The 6,547-nt window shown below is 38.9% G+C and overlaps 1 protein-coding gene across 4 annotated transcripts in view; it reads right to left on the minus strand.

Annotated features, from left to right (window-relative positions):
- Nucleotides 1-5,924, minus strand: part of Ppig (peptidylprolyl isomerase G) — a 59,916-nt gene extending 53,992 nt beyond the window's left edge. For 2 of the 4 annotated variants that reach the window (XM_027946166.2, XM_027946163.2), the window contains exon 1: nt 5,788-5,924. The gene's annotated coding sequence lies outside the window, so the exon portion shown is untranslated. Of the gene's footprint in view, nt 1-5,375; nt 5,679-5,787 lie in introns of those variants that run through there. The other 2 variants (XM_071619104.1, XM_027946164.2) reach the window with 1 other exon arrangement.
- Nucleotides 5,925-6,547: the final 623 nt, after the last annotated feature.

The raw sequence follows: 6,547 nt of genomic DNA on the forward strand, positions 1-6,547 counted from the left end.
GATATAGGGTTTGTAATTAGGCAATAAATAATGCAGTGACTTTTTTTTTTTTTTTAATATTTATTTTTTAGTTTTTCGGCGGACACAACATCTTTGTTTGTATGTGGTGCTGAGGATCGAACCTGGGCCGCACACATGCCAGGCAAGCACGCTACCACTTGAGCCACATCCCCAGCCCCATGCAGTGACTTCTTTACATTCGAAGTTATTTGGAAATTTCACACAGTTAGCATATCACCGAGTCTTGAAAAGAGTAATTCTTTTCAACTATGAAGATGCTAAGCAAGTCTCTGCCCCTTCTGATTTCTCTGTCTAATTCCTATGTCTTCCAAGATTCAATTTAACCAGAATACACTCTCCGGCAACTTTACTCTGACTCTTTAAGGCTTACATGATCCTCCTTCATTGAACCTCATCCGGCTGACTTCCTCATAAACTTGTGTAAAAATTTTATAAACTCAAAATCTTTGTGCCAGGTGCCGTGGCACACATCTGTAATCCCAGCGGCTCAGGAGGCTGAGGCAGGAGGATTGCAAGTTCAAAGCCAGTTTCAGCAAAAGCAAGACCCTGTCTCTAAATACAAAATAGGGCTGGGGAGGTGACTCAGTGATCAAATGCCCTGAAGTTCAATCCCTGGTACCAAAAAAAACAAAACAAAACAACAACAAAAAAAAACAGCTTTGTATCTTCTACACCAAGCATAGTGTCTAACCCAGGTCTACTTACCAAATACAAAGAATGCTAGCTAATGGAACCATGAACAATGGTTTTAGTATAAAAATCTTTTGTAATAATCTAGTGCCTTTCCCCCTATATGCAGGGCTTCTCACATGGTATAGTGCTAGTATTTATCTTTTTTTTTTTTTTTTAGTTATCGGCGGACACAACATCTTTGTTTTGTATGTGGTGCTGAGGATCGAACCCGGGCCGCACGCATGCCAGGCAAGCACGCTACCGCTTGAGCCACATCCCCAGCCCGCTAGTATTTATCTTTAAGCAATAATTTCTTCCAGAGTCTACCAGTAGTCATCCTCTCAGTCTACCCTACCATTGAAACTAAGCTCATTCTCTATATCTTCCTACTGGGATGTATTTCATTAAGAAAGGTTTTTTTTTTTTTTTTTCCTTCCTTTCTTTCTTTGTAGAATCCACTTCTTTAGTTCAGGACCAAGAAACAAACAAGACATTCTCATCTACTGAATTTAATAAAACAAGTAACAATTTTTATACAAGATTTCCACTTGTAAGTGCCACCATGTAAGTTAAATTAATTAAAACCATAGCAGATTTTTTTAAGATTACTTTCAAGGAAAGCATTTTAGTGTTCACACCAGCTTCTTTAGCTCACTCCTAATGTAGTTCACACAGATCAAATGAGAAATAAAAATAAACTGCTTCAAAAACATTTGAGTACATTTATGACTGCCAGATTGCTGCTAAATTAAGTGAAAACATGCTAATATTCCAAAGTGTCAGGAAAGACAACTAAACTCTTCCATATTAATGCCCTTTACTGTTCTGACACACACAAACCACTGGGCTGGTAGCAACATGATTAACAGTGTACAGGCATTTCTGAAATATTTTTTTTCTTTTAAAGAATTTAATGTTTATTTTTTGTTTATTTTGTATGTAGTGCCTCACCTGCGCTAGGCAAGCACTCTATCACTGAGCTACAACTCCAGCACTCTGAAATTCCTAAGTTCTTTAGAAAACTTAAAAAGAAAAATTTATAATATTGCCAAATTCAGGGTTCAATAAGGATATTATACACTTATACATCCAATCTCAAGGACATAAAAATGTAACAATTATGTTAGTACTGAAGCACAAATGTAAATAAATACTAAATGGAAAATCCCTGCTAATATATATATATATATATATATATATATATATATATTTTTTTTTTTTTTTTTTTTTTCCTTTTGCGGAGGGAGGGGGGATTGGGAATTTAATGCAGGGGCAATTTACAACTGAGCTATTTATTATTTTTCATTTTGAGACAGAGTCTCACCAAGTTGCTAAAGCTGGCCTTGAACTTGCAAGCCCCTTAATGTTTTACCTGCAATTATTTACTTTTTTTGGTACTGAGGATTAAACCCAGAGGCACTTGACCACTGAGCCACATCCCCAGCCCTGTTTTATATTTTATTTAGACACATTTATTTAGGAACTCACTGAGTTACTTAGTTTCTCGCTTTTTGAGGATGGCTTTGAATTCGCAATCCTCCTGCTTCAGCCTCCAAAGCCACTGGGATTTCAGATGTGCGCCACCAGCCTGGCCAAATATGTATTTTTTATAATGAAAAATTTATCCCTCGCTTTTTGGAGACATACCTATATCATTCTAAACCCACTTTATTTAATCCAGTAATTCTAAGATTTAAAAAAAATCACAGATTTTTGGAGCTGGATGTGTGGCACACACCTGTATTCGCAGCTATTCAGGAGACTGAAGCAGGAGGCTCACAAGTTCAAGGCCAGCCTGGATAACAGAATAAGGCCCTGTGTCACAATAAAAAATAAGTAAAAAAAGGTTGGGGATGTAGCAAAGTGATAAAAGCATTTACCCATGATGCATGAGGTCGTGGGTTCAATCCCTAGTACGGAAAACACACACACACACACACACACACACACACACCAAAACAAAAACAAAAACAAAAACTACAGAAATATAGACTTTTGGAGTTTGAAGGAATTTTAAGAGTAATCCAGCCCAATCTTCTAATTTTACAAATGAAGAAGAGGTCTAGAGAACTGAAGTGAATGCCTCAATATCACAAGGGGAAAAAAAGTAAGAGTTCTAGTTTGGTACTAGATAACTTCACTGTAGATGCTAGTTTATTTATAACAATGCAGATAATGGCTTATTAAATTTTATTTTCTACTATGTCACCATAATGCAACAGTTAATTATGAATAAATCTGAAGTTAAAATGTATATAATTAACAGAAGCAATAATATATAAGCAAACGTTTTACTCACATTAATCATTTTAATATCTAAAATTGATATTTAGCCCAGTGTGGTAGTGTGTGCCTCAATCCCAACTACTAGAATAATCAAGACAGGAGGATAGTAAGTTAGAGGCCAGCCGGAGCAACTTAATGAGACCCTGTCTCAAAATAAAAATTGGGCTAGGGATGTACCTCAGTAGTAGAGTGTTTGCCCAGCCCACAGAGACTGTGAGTTCAACCCCCATTCCCCCTCCCAACACACACACAGACTGATGTTTACATTTATGTATTACATACTTAAGTTTCAAAGATCATAGTGATCATTTTAAGTTACCACTCAAAAACTGCAAAAGGCTCCTTATTAGCAAAAGCACAAAGTCCTAGTTACTGCAGTGTCTGAATATTCACAGTATTGCCTATAATAAATCAAGATTTAAGTTTTTTGCTTTACTGAAATAAAAACACACAAAGTTCTTATGTTGACCACATATACCTTAAACCAGGGAAAAATCATTGATATTTAGAAAGAAAAAGGAAAAAAAAAGAGGGGCTGGGACTATAGCTCAGTGGCAGAGCACTTGCCTAGCATGTGTGAGGCATTGGGTTCCATCCTTAGCACCACATAAAAATAAACAAATAAAGGCATTCTGTCCATCTACAACTACAAAAAAAAAAAAAAAAAAAAAAAAAATTCTTTTAAAAAGAGAATGTAAGCTTAGTGCTAATATTATCAGCTAAAAAAAAAAAAAAGCACATAATACCACCACATAGCAAAAAGATCTGCCACAGGCTCTTCAAATCACTTGAATTAATTACCTGTGGATTCTTACTACAAATTAAGAGATATTTCAATACATTGAATAAAGAAGTCTAAAAATAGACAATGTTATGATTTTATTGAAATATGCTATTTGTAAAACAGGATTTCCTTATTAGTTAAAAAAAATCAACATGTAGTTTTCCTAAAAGGGGCAACTACTGAAATAATCTCAGGTAGTGTTTTGATAACTAACAGAATTAGTTCATCCTTTTATTATGAATGGCTGCCAGCTTCCCTTTGCATAAAGAATAGATGCTGCCTCACAGAATAGCTAATTAAAAATATCAAACTATGTAGAGATCATCTCTTCTGCAAGATCAAAGTAGTAAACACCCCCACACACACAAAAGGCCTTTAAGTCAAAATAAATTCCTTCAAACCCTTCACTAAATTGACAATCACTAAGTTGTCACTGAAAGCCAATTTTACACACAATTTAATAAACCTAAGTTTTATTTTTCAAGCCCAGAGCTTATGACAGATGGAAATCAAAATAATATCACTTTGCAGCTGGAATAAAAACAAACAAACAAACAAAGGCTCGGAAAAAAATGACTGAGCCAGAAACGTCCAAATTTTATATTCTAGGAAGTCTGCATACTTGTACACACTTGCCAACAGGGAAGGCAACCCTGATCACTTCTTGCAGGAGATAAAAAAGCCTTAGGAAGCTACCACAACAATAGAAAAGCACAGAATCCTTTGAGACCCTATAAGATCCCTGGGCATCAATAATTATAATTCATAAAGAAATTGCTAGGCAATGTGCAATGAATTCTGCTTAAGACAGAGGTATGTAAATTGTAGAAATAATCCCATCCCAAACAGTTACAATAAGGGGGAGAGTGGTGCTAAAACAGCAAATTTTCAGGTATATAAAAAAACATACAAGAAAAAAGTCATTCTACGTATCTTTTCTGAATTTTTATGGTGCAATTACAAAACTTTTATAAAATGTTCATTTCCACCTCCTCAATCAGTTCCGAACTAGCAATTATTGGCCTTTTCCTCTACAAAATAGGAAACACGCGCACAAATGACCTTTCTGGTTTTGGCTACTGAAAGTTAATGTCTGATCTCCAAATTTCCAAAATATTTAACTGTTCCTAGGACGTATTTATGATCACCAATGCCAAAATCTGGTACTGCACAGAACGTATTCTTGTGGGAAAAAAATTAAATGCACAAAATGATACTTTCAAAACATTTCCAAAACGTCTGCACGCTCCTTGCCGGCATAAGCTGACTTTGCTTCCTAAAAGCATAAGTAGTTCTGAAACCATCATTTTTCTCCTAAGGACTATCGTCCTCCTAAGAGGCCTGCGACGCTCACAGCTCCTCGGAAACGTGGGAAAACTTCCGAAGAGCTAAGGTAAGACCTTGAGTTTTAGAAAATGCTTAACAAAGTGGCCTGGGCCAGTTGAGTGTGCACGACAGCCGCTGTTCTGTGAGAGAAAAAGGTCGGAGTCGGAGAAAAGCTTGTATTCAATTTCAATCCTTGTGGTTCAGGCTCTTCGCCCGTCCTCTCTAACCCTAACCTGAAAAGACACTGAGTTACGCCTCCCCCTTCCCCACCAACCATATCACCTACCCGGCAGTAGTGCTCAGTCTTAGGATTTTGAAGTCTTAAAAATCAACATAGCTCCCTAAGAGTTCAGGCCGCCGTCGCTGCCGCCATATTACAGCTTGTGCGGCAAAATGCGTCAGGGAGCGAGGTGTGCGCCCGAGTGGGGAGGGCGGGGGCTGGCAGAGGAAGAGCGGTTTCCTGGCCCTGGAGGCTTGGCCGGAAGCCTTCTCCAGCTGCTACATCTGCAAAGCGAGCTCAGTGGTCCTCAGAGGCCCCCTCTGGGCCCTACCAGTCCGTATACCTCCCGGGAAAGACGGTTAACACAACCCGGCCTACCGCGCCGGCTCCGCCCCTCTCTCCCGGCCCTTCCCGCTCCCGTATCCCGGGACTGCAGCAAATGACGCCACCAAAACAACACGGGCCTCGCGCCACCTACCTGCACCACTACAATTTCCTCTTCCCTGGGCCCGGCCCTTTAAAGCGCTTCAAATCTACCGCCGTCAGAATAGGCGCTAAAGCCCACTAACCGCCTCCCTCCCCCACAGCCCAGTCCCGGCGTGGAGAGAAAGCGTCGCGCCGGAAGTACGTCATGGGTTGGTTGACGGCGTCTCCCGGCGTTCCCTGGTTGGTGTCACCACGCCCTCCCTGGAATTCTAGGGTTTCGCTTCCTTTTAAATTCGTAGTTTGTAAGTAGCTTAACGCCTGTGTGAATTGACAGAATGCGTCTCTGCCTGTCAGAATGCCGTGTCGTTTGTGAAATAAAGTGTTTCATTTAATGAGCATATATTAATGCTCTGCCAGGCTATTTTGAAGGACGTTCAACCTTAAAGGAGCTTCCAGTTTCACCTTCCAGTGAATGACAAAATACAAGTCCTGAAAAACCAGTAATGAACAAAGTGTATTTGAGAGAAGAGGAGGAAATTGGCTGATTTACATTTCTGTCTCTAGTAACCCCATGGTACATGGTACAGATTAGATCTACTATATTGCCAGGCGCGCATATAATCCCACCAGTTAAGGAGGACTAGGTAGGATTCCAAGTTCGAGGCAAGCCTGAGCAAAATAGCAAGACCCACTCTCAAAAACATACAAAAAAAAAAAAAAGAAAGAAAGAAAAGAAACACACACACACAAAGCATATATCTAATATGTTTAATTGGTCTGTGAAATTCCAAACCTTGCAAAATTGATTTGAT

The sequence above is a fragment of the Marmota flaviventris genome, chromosome 11 (assembly GCF_047511675.1).
Source record: "Marmota flaviventris isolate mMarFla1 chromosome 11, mMarFla1.hap1, whole genome shotgun sequence".
NCBI lineage: Eukaryota > Metazoa > Chordata > Mammalia > Rodentia > Sciuridae > Marmota > Marmota flaviventris.